At 39.7% G+C, this 13,807-nt stretch overlaps 1 protein-coding gene across 1 annotated transcript in view; it reads right to left on the bottom strand.

Moving 5' to 3' along the window:
• Positions 1-13,807, bottom strand: part of LOC135304940 (beta-1,3-galactosyltransferase 2-like) — a 577,146-nt gene that overhangs the window by 536,252 nt on the left and 27,087 nt on the right. The window contains 1 exon segment of the mRNA XM_064427917.1: positions 832-962. The gene's annotated coding sequence lies outside the window, so the exon portion shown is untranslated.

The raw sequence follows: 13,807 nt of genomic DNA, 5'->3' as shown, positions 1-13,807 counted from the left end.
GTATAAGGCTGAATCACTCAAAGAGGTATTAAAACCTCTTTGCATGTAGTCTGTCCATACCTTATTCTGTTTCCTTAGAAAAGAATGGGACCCACTGAAAATTAAAGCTAAATATTAGCTAAAGAATCCTGCAGGGATGAGAGGGTTAAAATTCAAAAATCTGCAGGCAACTTGAGAAGTTTTGTGGCCTAATAAAAAGCTTCCATGCAGGACCAAAGTTTTTATGTCCTTGAAAATGCTTTTGTAATGAGATAGATGGCTTTTCCATTTGAGTCACAGTACCTGCCTTTTCACTTAGCCTTGTCAAGGATTTTTTTTATTCCCAAACAGTGGCTAAATCAATAGTTATTCAATCATAGACATGATTAGTGTAGTATGGACAGCGGTGTTTTGTGCCTTTTAATGTATTAGAGAGCAAACATAAGGAGAGATTTGTTAACCCCTGTAGGCACTATTACCTGAAGAGAGTTTTTAAGCCTTCTGATCTACTCTGTCGGCTTTCATTTTTTAAGCTCAAATATATAAACATGCAAATGACATTATTCTGATTTCTTAAATATCAACAGAAGTATATTGTTGAGTTGCTGAAGATATCAAGCAGCCATTAATAAATTTTAAAAATATTATCTTTGTATGACATAAGAAATCATTGCTTTTACGTAGATTAAAAGCATTCAGAACTATATGAGAATGATTTCCATCACTAATAACAATAATAATAATACTGCTTCTCAGGAATTCCACTGCCTGATTCTGCAACTTGAAGAGAGCAGAGCTCTTCCTGAAATCTTGTCTTAGCTTTATAACTCTCTGACATCAGCAATACCATACCTTTTACAACAAAATGTTTAAATATTGGGATTCCCAGGCTTGAAGTCATCCATTTTCTGGATCTGATTTTGATCCATCACTTTTAGCAACGCCAGAACACACAAAAGCTAAACGGGGTTTATAAAGCCAATCTGTGGGAAAGAAAAAAGCAGAATTCAAGATGTTTCATTTTAGGACTCCTTCTGTAAGCCCTTCACTTCTAGTTATTAAAAAGGAAATAAAATTATTTAAGATTTCTCCTCCTCTTAAACATTTTATGCATTGCTGTTCCTGGGTACAGAGCCTATAAAAGACTGAAATACAAGGTATCCAAAGGATTTCTTTCAAATACATGCTAAATTAATGCTAAAGTCCTCCCATAATCTTGTACACCTTCGGTCTAAAGGTTTAGGCTTCAATAACATCCAAGATGCCTGGAAATACAAATGGATACTATCTAGAAGTCAATGAAGCTGCTGAACTGGAAGGGCAACCTTCAGAGTGGGATCAGTGTTTCATGCTGTGTTATAAACACCACTGCTGTTGCCTTTCTGTCAATTTCTCTATTAATCAGAAACAGGAAAACAAACAAGCAAGTATTTAGCAACATAAGAAAAAAATCAGTTTTGTTTAAATGCCTGTTTTCATGCAGCAGTAACGGGCTTACAAAACAACTCTTTCGAAGGGTTTATCTGTTCTTTAAGAGATCAATAATATAGGACATCCAGAGAGGTAGAGGCTGAGTTATGAAAATAAAGCACTGCTTGACAATACATTCTGCTCTTAATGTGGTGTAAAACATCTCTAGGGTGTTGTGCATCCAAGGCCACATACCATGAAGCTAAATTAATCCCTGTCAGAGTCAATGAGCCCATTTCTTCCACCATGGATGAACTTTGGGTTAGGCCATGTTTTCAGTGCAGAGTGTGAGAATGGATAGAACTACAAGAGCTGATTCAGACATCCAGTGTCTGTTCCCACTTTTGTCAGGACTGCATTGTGTGGCCTTAGGCACCTCCTACCCTCACTATTCTTTAGTTTCCCAAACATGTAAACATTGCTTTGACTGGGGAATGTAAGGCACAGCAAAATCAGAAATAAGCACAGATGCTTGTAATAATTTCCCTTTGAACCGAGTTATTTACAAAAAAATGTATAATAGATAGTAGTCAAAGGATGAGTATCTCCAATTTCCGATGCTGAATACGATCAAGCTTACAAATAAAATTCCATTATTTGCTTGAATTTGTTATCCATTAAGAATCTCTTGCAGATTCAAGTTATGGGTTTCTGTGACTAACTTCCACTCCATTATCTCCTTCTGAGACTCAAAATAAATTTGGCTCTTAACTGAATAGAACAGAACCAGTGGTAAGGATGTAAGTAATGAAACAGGACTCTTCACATCAGAACTGACTTGCTGTCTGTATGTAAATATCTTCATCTTGTTACACAGAATGTGAGCAGGTGAGAAAGTGACATTGTACATGTCCACGTTTCAGTGGTGTTCTTAGTAACACTTACAAAAACCTCAGCAACAAAAACACTGTTTTCATCATTACTGAATGATGAGCACTGTGAAAAATACCCAACTTTTGCTAATGGAGATGGGCAAATTTACCCTATGCAGGGGAGCTGGGGCACTGGCTATTCCAGCTACAGTCAGCTGAACTAGGGAAACACCTCCTGCTTCCTGCTGGGACTTGCTCCCTTTCTCATTGTCCTTGCAAAATGCACAGAAATTATACATTGACATGTGCAGATTGACAACTTTTAAAATGTGATTGATCTTTCTTACGTGTCCATGTGCCCTCCCAGGACCAACACTAATGCACTGTTAACAAATGTTCCATCATCTGATTTTAAGTTCTCTGAGAAGGTTTGGGCAAAAGTCCTGAATCTGTACATCTTTCTATGCAAAAATTGAACAAAATTATTCAGGATTTAAACACTATAGATGGTTAATTTCCTTAAATTATTTGTTTCATAATAAACTTCCAAGCTCTTCTTATTGCTGCAGGGTGATTTTCTGACCTCCTCTTACTAGCCTTTAAAAGTAGAAAGGCCTCTCCATCTTAGGGGAGGTTCTGCTTGCATCCACAAAATGAATCAATGACTACGAATCAATGAGAACTTTTGTATTACTATTATTATTATTATTATTCTACTATAAATAACAATTAAAAGCCCAGTGAATGACAGGAGCTGAAAATAGCAGTAAGGATTGAAACAAAACAGCAGGTGGTCGCTAAGAGCTCTGTTCTGTTCAGCTGCTGTTCATAAGTGCACATAGGCAGCACCACTCGCAGGCTTTGACATTAAAGAGCTGAGGAGACAAAACACACAACAGATGCCAGCAGAAATTTCACTGTCAAAGCAACACTTCACAAACAGTATTAGGGTCTATTCGGAAGATGTTCAAATTTATAATTGCCAGTATCAAATGAACTCACAATTACCATCCAGTTAATCAATTACAGAAATCAGTTTCGTCACTTCTAGTGTCAATCCAGTCAGTGGAGTGAAGCACATCTCCTGCCACAGAACCATGTTTAACACATCCAGGTTTCAGTGTGGAAAAATGTACTAAGCAAAGCACAGCACAGAACATGAACTGCAAACCTGGGGGTCATATGTTGACACAAACAGCAGAACAATTCTCAAAGCTTTAGCTTTGCAGCTGCTAAAAGGAAATGGATCATTTCTTGAGGTTATGACGCACAGTCCTTCTGACTAAGGAGCTTTTGGCAGGTTTCATTTGGAAGAACATCACTGCTGTGTTTCTAATCTCGCTGTACATGTAAGCCCAATTATGCACAGCCCTTTGTGAGCAAGCCTCTTCTGCTGCAAGAAAAGCTCCGTTGTGGCTGCCAATTTCCTCTTACCTTCCCTACCCACTCAGCACAGCACAAGATGGTAGCTCCAAGCAGCCAGATCCCTCTCTTTTGTTGTCTCCAAAAGAAAGCAGATCCTCTCCTGCAGACACTTTACTGGCCTACAGCATTTTTCAGAGCCATCTGAGCAAATGGCTTCAGCCAGAGAAACAAAGCTCTTACACAGAGCAACAAACATTTCACAGTGAGAGGAAACTGGCTGAGAACGGTGGGAGCATTTGAGAGGGTGCCATCGTATGCAGCAGAGGAAAAAAGACAAAGAATCACCCAAGGAAAAGATGTGAGAATAAAGGACATAGTGCAGGAAAGGTGCCCTGAACAGGAGGAAAGCGAGAGGAATAACTGGAATGTGAGAAAGCAACATGGTATGGGGTTGGTTATTCATGCCAACGTAAAGAGCACAGGAAACAAAGGAAACTGAACCCAGAGGGTTCTCCTCAAAACAAAATTTAGTGGACTAGTGCTGCTTCGAGCTGGCAGCTAGCCTTGCAGTAGTGGTTCATTCTGAGTAGAGCAACTCTTTTCCTAAATAAGAGTACTGGCCTCTCACAAGGCTCTGCTCACAGATATTCTCTACTTTTAAACCCCTTTTGATGTATATGTTTCCTGATGACAAATTTAATCTACATGCAAGGTCTAGAATGTCTATACTGTTCTAGAATCAGAAATACTATTTAGAAATTAATCCTTACAAGGTCATGGTAGAAATAAGAATACACCTCCATGAATTTCACAGAGTCAATACCACAGGCAAAAAAATGTACTCAGAGTACAGACTACAGCACCTGCTCTTTCTTGTCTCAGAATATATTTGTTCCATACAGAGAAAAGCTCAGAAATTCTTGATTCTCCTGTGGCACTTGATATATTCTTGCACTAATTAAATCTGCCTATGTATCAATGACTTAATCACAAAGCCACATGGCCCCTGTGTGCTGATGATGCTTCCTTATTCATGCCTCCTTAATCTCACTTAATCTCTTCTAATCATAGACTCTTTGATCATATAATTAACAGACTACTAGTGTTGATGCTGCTTTCAAGAAGACTTGAACTGGCCAAAGTAGCATAATTTTGGTTCTTGGACAGTCAAGTTGCTCACTTTCATCACTGTTGATATCACAAAAAGTCATAATGGGTGAAGGGCTTGGAGACAGAACCAATTCAGTGAAAGTCTCTTTACTGCCCTGATGATGTAAGCATTAGGACATGTTGTTCTTGCAGCATCTAAATACATATATATATATATATATATATATATATATATATATATATATATATATATTCAATCAAAGTTGGATGGCTTTAGGTATGCTTTAAAAATCAAAACTGACAGTTTGTGATAAGGGATAACTTACATTTCACACACACACCCACTCCTGATAGCCAAACCAGACAATCAGTACTCAAATCTTACTTATACATGCAAAAGAGCATTACACAGTCCAGAAAGCTTTTTGGTAGAATGAGTCCAAACTACTGTACAGTTTCAAAGTATCTTGGCTTGGTTTACAATCACCTATTCTGTGCTATATGCACCCTGAATAACTATAATAATGTAGATTTTTGTGTGTGTTAAAATATATCAAAACACAAGTTATAATGGTCTCGCTTTTTCTTTACCATATGTTTCTTACATACACACACAAAAGTAAAATCACAAAAAATACATCACCATTTTTAAGTGTATAATTTTCTGTATTTTTCTATGCTTATCTTTATCCCCCATTAGCAATGTTTTGTGCAGCATTACTCCTGCACTGACACTGTGGTGTGTCAGATCACACCAAGATCATGGGTCTGCACAGTTGTCTTCTCCCTTGATCTAGGGCACAGATTTATTTGGTCCAGGTAGTAGAAGCCAGGGAGTTATGTTTGAGAAGTTCTACTTCATTATATTTTCTGCTAGGTAATGTCTTCCTCTCCGGTTTAGGAATTTCTACTGAGACATATTTCTAGATCCAATATAACTAACAGACATCTCTGCAACATACTTGAGTTTATTTATTATATGAAGTGTTAACAAAATCTATGCTGCTTTCAGAAAGGTGGACTGTGTTGATTTGATACAGCCTGGCTTTTTGTGATGGGGGCATCACCACAGGGGTAGCTCCTGTGAGAAGCTGCTAGAAGCTTCCACCATGTCCAACAGAGAGCCAATCTCTGATGGCTCTGGAGATAGACATGCTGCCAGCCCAGTTAGAGAGATTGGTAATGCCTCTGTGATGACATATTGAAGAAAAAAATAATCAGAATCTCACCCACACAATTTTTTCCAGGCCTGGCGAGGCAGTGCCACCAGGTGCCATTCCCAGTGTGGTACGCAGTGATGCACCGCAGCCAACACCATCTCGGGGCAGCCACACCAGCCCTGCCTGCCTGGCCACCCCCAGCCAGCCCTGCTGCAGGGACAAGGGCAGGGGTGGCAGCTTCTCCTCCCAGCACACCGCATGAAGAGAGGAGTTAAACAGAGCCACAGCAGCCCCCACTGCCTGTGCAACGGTTGGCAGCGAAAACATGGTGAGCAACTCCCCATAGTGAAACCTACACAAGATCAACTTCTCAGCCTGTAGGATCTTGCATGAATCTTTGAATTAGTGCAACTTGTTGGCAATGATACATACAAGTAGCAGTTTTTCTTCTAGTCAAAGCAGAAGAGGAGGTGAGGACATGTGAGGGAAAACAACATGGAGGCATCAAGAGTGAAAAAGAAATAAGGGGAGAAGGTGCTTCAAGCATCAGAGCCAAGATTGCTCTGCAGGCCATGGTGAGGACCATGGTGAAACAAACTGTGCCCTTGGAATGCCTGAAGTCCACAGGGGATGCAGAGATCCACACACAGCCATGGGAGAATCGGAGCAGGTGGGTGTTAGAGAAAGCTGTAGTCCAGTGGGAGACCCAGCTAGAGAAAGAGAAGGCCCCTGCTTCCAGAGGTAGAGATAAAAAGCCCTTGCTCCCAAACTGGAGCAGCCTATCCTTAAAAGACTGCACCCCATGAATGAGTGACCCACGCCACAATAGTTTTGGGATAACTGTTTGCCCATTGGGGAGACCCCACAGCATAACAAAGAAAAGACTCCTCTTCCTGAGAGAACAGAAGGAAATCTCAAATGAAGAACTGACCAAAACCCCATGCCCTGTCTGCTTGAGCTGTCAGTGGGAAGGAGGGAGGGGCTGGGGGGAAAAAGTTTTTTTAAAGGCTTAATTTACTTCTCATTATCCTCCTCTAACTCTATTGAAGATGAGGTTACTTTATACCTTTAAATTTGGACCTGCTTTGCCCTTAGAATGTTCTCTCAATCCTTATCTCAACTTACAAGCCCTACATTATTTTTCTTTCCCCTCTCCTCTGCTTAGCTGAGAGCAAATTACTTTCATGAGTGCCTGGTGTTTGGTCAGTGCCAAACTATGACATTGACCTATAGAAATCTAAGTTGTACTCTTTAGTAAATGTAAGTTCCCTGAACAGTCTATTTCTGTTGCATGACAAAATATGTCTGCCTTTCATTGTGAAGCCAGGGCAACTAAACTAAAAGCTGTGTAACAATGTTTTTAATCATTGCTAGGAACAAATGGGAGGACTAGAAAATGTGTATTTCTTTACATTGTATGCCCTTCCTTCATACTTATTTTCTTCTCTCTGGCTCTAATACAGGGAAGCAAGGTGGCTGGCAAACTCTGAACATCTACAAATATAGCACAGTTAAACACCTCTTGCAAATTTCCTGAGCCAGAAGCACTACATTGAAAGCTGCAGGACTTTCTTACATCAGTTTAGCCCTGTGCACAATCATACAGAGAGAAGAAAGATGAAAATGCATTTTTTAGAAGGTAGTACAGAGGATGAAGTTAGCAAATCAAAGGAGGGTCACCCAGGCATCACAAAAAACCTGGAGTTCTCCCATTCCCAAGGACATCCACACCTGCTGCTCTTAGACACAAATTAACATGGACACTGATATCAAAACTAAATGGATTAAAAGAAAAGAAAAAGAACCTTGTCAAAATTGCACAGCCAATATTAATGAAAAGGATTAGAGATAGAAACTTAGCTGTCATCTCAGTCTGTGCTTGGGAAAATCATTATAAATTATAATGCATGTCTCCCTCAGTTTAGGAAAACATTGAGATGCCCAAACACATCCAGAGGAGGGCAAAAAGGCTGGTGAGGGGCTTGGAACGTAAGCCCTGTGTGGAACAATTGAGGGAACTGGGGGTGTTCAGCCTAGAAAAAAAGAGGCTCAGGGGTGACCTTATCACTCCCTACAGCTCCCTGAAAGGTGCCTGTAGTCAGGTGGGGTTGGTCTCTTTTCCCAGGTAACCTCTGACAGAACGAGGAGACATTCTTAAGCTATGGCAGGGGAAGTTTAGGCTAGATGTTAGAAAGAAATCCTTCACTGAAAGAGTGATTGGGCAGTGGAATCGTCTGCACAGGGAGGTGGTGGAGTCAGTGTCCCTGGTGGTGTTTAAAAAACACTGGACATGGCACTCAGTGCCACGGTTTAGTTGATGAGGACGTGTTAGGTCATAGGTTGGACTAGATGGTCTTAAAGGTCTTTTCCAACCTAGTTCATTCTCTGTGGTCCTGTGTGTGACATGCCTGACCAATACAGCCTTATTGCAGCACGTCTGTACACTGGATGAATTCCTAAGGGAACAGAAGCACTTTGGGCCATGTTTATCTTCTTCTCTTCCTTTAACAAAATACCCCAACTCACATCGAGTAATGTCTTACTCAGAGTATAAAATCACCACTTCCAATGGGTCTGCTTCCCACTCCATGGGAGAAACTAACAAGGCAGGAAGAGACACACAACAGTTAAATCTCACAGGAGAGATTCCCACCTGGTGTGCAATGTCACAGCTTCATTGACTTCAAATACAGCTATGCCGCTGTATCCTGGCTGAGGGTGTGGTCTGCAGGCCTTGAGCTCTGCAGCTGGATAACTTATCATTCAGACAAAACTTTAATGACATCCCTTAGGTTTGCACTGGAGAGGATATGAACATTTCAGCCTGTAAGCCAGCAGAAAATCCATGCTTTTACAAGCATGAATTCATAGCAGAATGGCTGAAATGAAGCACTGAGTTCTGAACAGATCCCTCCATCAGAAATGACACCACTTGGATATGCTGCACAACCAGCTCCTCCAGGGCTCCTCCCAGGCGAGACTGAAGGGTGAGAAACACAGGAGTGAAAGAAGAGCTTTTCAGAGACCTTATTTCTCAAGATGAATAAGACATAAAAAGGAAAATGGATTATATGTCAAAACAGCACTGCAAACATAAAAGGGTAAGAGATACAGCCCTATGGATAGGTAAGATATTCGGAAATTTAGGAAAGTATATGCTGGTGACAGCCATTTCCCTGGGGAGCCTGTTCTGTTAGAAAACAGACTGGTGTCCAATGGATGTTTGGCAATACAATTCAGTCAGGACTACAGAAAAGAGAATAATATTGCAATTTCAATTAAAAAGAATTTTTTTGAACACCGGTCATTCTTGAGTATCTGTATCTTAGTTCAGCTGAACACTAAATTCCTCTAACAGTTTTGAATTCCACAATAAATGTGACACAAATACTAAGCACAAAAAGGCATTTAGAGGATTACAAAAAAGGTGTCTGGGATAGAGACTAAAACATGTAGCCTCAGCTCTCACCCCACTGACACTTCACCCACAATCATAGAATCCCTGGTTGGATATCTGTGTCTTGTAACCCATAGAGGTTTGTTGTGCACTCTTAAGTAAAACTATTACTAATTAAGGTAATTGAATTTAATGTGAAAGTTGGTACTTCCCTTTAAGTATATTTGGGTTTACTTGGAATAAATTAATCAAATAGTTAAAATAAATAAATTCAAATAATGTATATATAGGTCTAATTTATTATAAATACAATTACTGCTTCAATTAAAGTACAGGAATTTAGTTCAATAAAATATTTAAAACTGCTGATCTTTAACCTCTTCTGATTCTTCTGTACAAAACATCATAACCTGCTTTTATTAGAGGTGTTTGGTTTTTGTCAATGACCAGTATAATATATTGTCTATAACATATATGTCTCTAATGTAATATATGTCTCTAGTGTAACATGGCAAAAGCAAATATTTCTGTGAAGATGCAAAGACTTAAAACAACTCTGGCATCTTAGTACAATTTAAGGCCCAAACTCTGAAAGAATGCTTAAAGGGAATTCTTCAGCGATTTGGTAAATGAGATTGGAAAAGATACTCAGAAGCCTCTTTTGGATAAAAGGCTTATGGCACAGAGTTATGCTCACACAGAGACACTTTCTGGCATCTGGTCCATTCAGGACCAAAGAGTTCTTCCTAACAGTGCCAGCTGTTGCTTGCCAGTCATCTCAGATTTTCAACTGATGTTCCTTAAATCCATAAAAATGCTTATTTTCAGAAGAACATCACCAAATCATTTCTCTCAGTCTTGAATGTAATGGAATATGATAGGATATTAATATAAGCTGTTCTATGGTAAAATTAATTATTTAGACAATTAACTGCTGAAGTAGAATAGTTCCTTCATTTTCAAAACACCAGAGAAGTGCTGAATCAAGTCAGGCACATCCCTGCCAGCATTTTTCTAAGGTTCTGACTGGTGGGAAAATGTTTGATATCTGATACCTCAGAGGAGAGAATGAATACAAGATGAGGGACATGGGATGGACATGTAAGGAGCCACAAAGGGGACCCTGACACATGCAGAACGAGATGGGGATACTAGGAAGTCACTGCCAGCTCAGGACTCTGCAGTCAAGTCACTCACAGCAACTGTGCATTGGATTCAAGTCAAAACCGACACACCGCTCACTTTTCATGGGCTCTTGAAGGCATCTGACCAAACGTGCACAACTGAGGCTTAAGCCTCACTCCAGACATGCACTGAAGGTTGCCTCCAGACAGCCAGAGGAGCACAACATTAAACAAGGAAAAGATACAAAGTCAGAAAGTCTCAACCAAAATCAAAATTCCAGAAGACAAGAGAATTCCAAGCAAAAGTTAGTGGATATTATACAGCAAAAATGGGCAGCCTTGGTTGTTGGAGTTCTCCATAGATTAATCTATTCCCAGTCTCCATACTTGCTCCCACCAGATACCTTTTAAAAATAAAACAGAAATTTGCCCTGGAAGAAAATTCAATATTCAACTTTTACAGCAGAGGGTTTTCCTCAATCACACTCCTGAGGTATTTTGATTGTAGAGGAGCCAGATCAATAACATCAACCTCAACAGTTTCATTCACTACAAAGCAGCAGGATAACACTCAGGGGAAGAGGTAGAATTTGCGTTACAGTATTAGCCGAGCAGGGAGGTTCTCTACAAACATTTTACCCAAGAGCAAAAATCAAGATTTGGACTTGTAGCTTTCCTTTTTCTAACACTTGAAAACAGTGAGAGAATACTTTCATGTCTGCAAAGTGTTAGCAATGTTTGTCAATAGCAATTCCAAAGTTTGTGTAAAGGTCTTTAGTAATGTGCTGTTTCCTAATATTGTTATCCCTCAATTCTGGTCAGAGACAGTGCAGCCTATGAGTGGATACAGGGTAGAAAATGTCCTCATTTATTAAGTTGTATGGAAAATCACCCATTAGGTAAATAACTACCACCTTAGCCACAATTTTTAAGGGAAGTTAGGTTACCATGCCCAGCAAATGTGCTGGGCAGAATGGAAGCCATACTGGTGATTTTACTGGTCTCTCAGCATTTGCTGTTACTCCACAGACAGTATTAACTGTCTTTTTCAGAGGTGAGCTCTTGGGAATAAATAAGATCATTTGGGATTCTGTAGTATAATTATTCTTTAAACCCCAGAGATAACAAGACCAGTATTCTCATTCATGGTAACTTAAAAGAAATGCCTAGAAGATTAATTTTTTTCTTGTGTTGACATGTCAAATAGTAAAGGTATTTGAACACAAGCCCTGTGAGGAAGAACTGAGGGAGCTGGGGGTGTTCAGCCTGGGGAAACGGAGGCTCAGGGGAGACCTTATCACTCTCTACAACTGCCTGAAAGGTGCCTGTAGTCAGGTGGGGGTTGGTCTCGTTTCCCAGGTAACCTCTGACAGAACCAGAGGACATAGACTTAAGCTCTGCCAAAGGAAGTTTAGGTTAAATGTCAGAAAGAAATCCTTCACCGAAAGAGTGACTGGACAATGGAATTGTCTGCCCAGGGAAGTGGAGGAGTCACGGTCATTTTAGAAAAAGACTGGACATGGCACTCAGTGCCATGGTTTAGTTGATGAGGAGGTGTTAGGTTAGGTCATAGGTTGGACTTGATGATCTCAAAGGTCTTTTCCAATCTAGTTCATTCTGTGATTCAATCCAAAGCAAGAACAGGGAACTGAACAGGCCATAAATAATTTTACCTGTTCCATATTCCATGAAGGTAAATCTGAGCAGCTCAGAATGAGCTGGCTGCAGCTGACTTCTATGAAACTTCAATATATTCGCTAACTTAGGTCAAAATATCTTCAGGCACAGATTAAATCCAAACACAGGGATATATACCATTTAAGTTTGTCTTTAATATTCCATATTGCTTTCATGCTTCCATATTATTGCCCTGAAAGAATTTGGAGCCTGTCTGTATAATACCTGTGAAATACCTTGAGAAAGCCACAATAATAGGAAATTTTATGCCTCAATATTAACTATAAATCTGCACAGAAGAGACATTTTCTAGTATTAAGAAGTGGGCACAGAAGCATGACTTAAGCAGGAACCAAATGAAGAGGATGAAAGTTATAATGGTGCTCCATAATCAACACAGCTGTGCAATAATTAGATTTTCATTACAATGACGCTATTTAGACATGCCCTGCATATTGAAGATTCAGCACAGTACATAATTATTGATTAGTTATAACCCATTTGTATTTTATGTTTATTTCATCTGACAATAATTATCATACATTTGCACTAATTAATTCATCATCTTTTATTCCTGGAGCTGAAAGGTAACTAGCAGAAAAACCAGGAAGGGAACTAAGACAAGTAGAAGGTTTTCTGAAGCAATAATATTATTTGCGATATAGTACTAGACTGATGTGGTTTGCTTTTTTATTTTTGTACAAGTAGGGGCAAATTATTTACTAGCTAAAATTTACTTGGAATTACTAGTAAATTGCTCTCTAAAGCATGTTGAAGTGAAATTCAGCAAATATACTGGTGAGATTAATACTGCCCTATCATTAAATGTTAATGTTAACACTCTGCAAAATCACTGGCCATTTTGGAACACAATTTAGAAACTGTGCAGAAGATTGCCTGTCCTTGGAAGTACAAGTCCTTACAACAAGGATCTCATACAGCAGTGTATTGAAAACTTTATGAAATGCAGCTGCATGACATCTTGTGCACAGCAGTTTGTTCCCTGCACAGAAACCAGAAAGCTTGTGTATTTCCTGATGGATGGCTTCATCACCCAAGAACACAATTAGTGTGCAGGATGGATAGGGAGGGGCTGGACATGGTGCAGGCAGCCCTAAGCCAGAGCCAGATGAGGCAGGGGCCAGGGAAGCAGGCACATGGAACTGCTGCTGAGCCTCAGCAAGAGGTGCAATGCACTGACCAGAAATACTCATGGCTGCAAAATCTGAGCTCATAACTATCAGGGAGTGGGCATGTCATGTATATGTTCTAAGAGGAAAGGCTCAAATACTTATACTCACCTTCCAATGTTTTCATCACTGCCTTACTTAATCCCTTTGAGGCGCATTCCCAAGGTGCAAAGGAGCATCCCAAGTGTGTCTGGCACACCTGTACATTACACTGACATTCCCGGCTGATAAGTGAAATAAACTGCAAAATTGTGCTTATTTTGCAAATACGTATTTTGTATAATTTACTAACTAACGTAGTATATTTTGAGAGACTACAGTAAATTGTTCCTGTCTTGTTGTATAAGAGCGATTCACACTCAACTGGAAGATTCTGGTATATTGAAGTGAAAGGGAATTTCAAAACACTGAGTCTGGTGGCTTATGAGTGATCAATAAGAACTTAGGGCAGCAAGAAAAGTGGACAATAAGTTTCATTTTATCAGTCTCTCATACTGCTAGCAAATATTTTCCTACTTTTTTA

The sequence above is a fragment of the Passer domesticus genome, chromosome 7, assembly GCF_036417665.1.
Source record: "Passer domesticus isolate bPasDom1 chromosome 7, bPasDom1.hap1, whole genome shotgun sequence".
Taxonomy (NCBI): domain Eukaryota; kingdom Metazoa; phylum Chordata; class Aves; order Passeriformes; family Passeridae; genus Passer; species Passer domesticus.
This window is presented reverse-complemented; position numbering and strand designations above follow the sequence as displayed.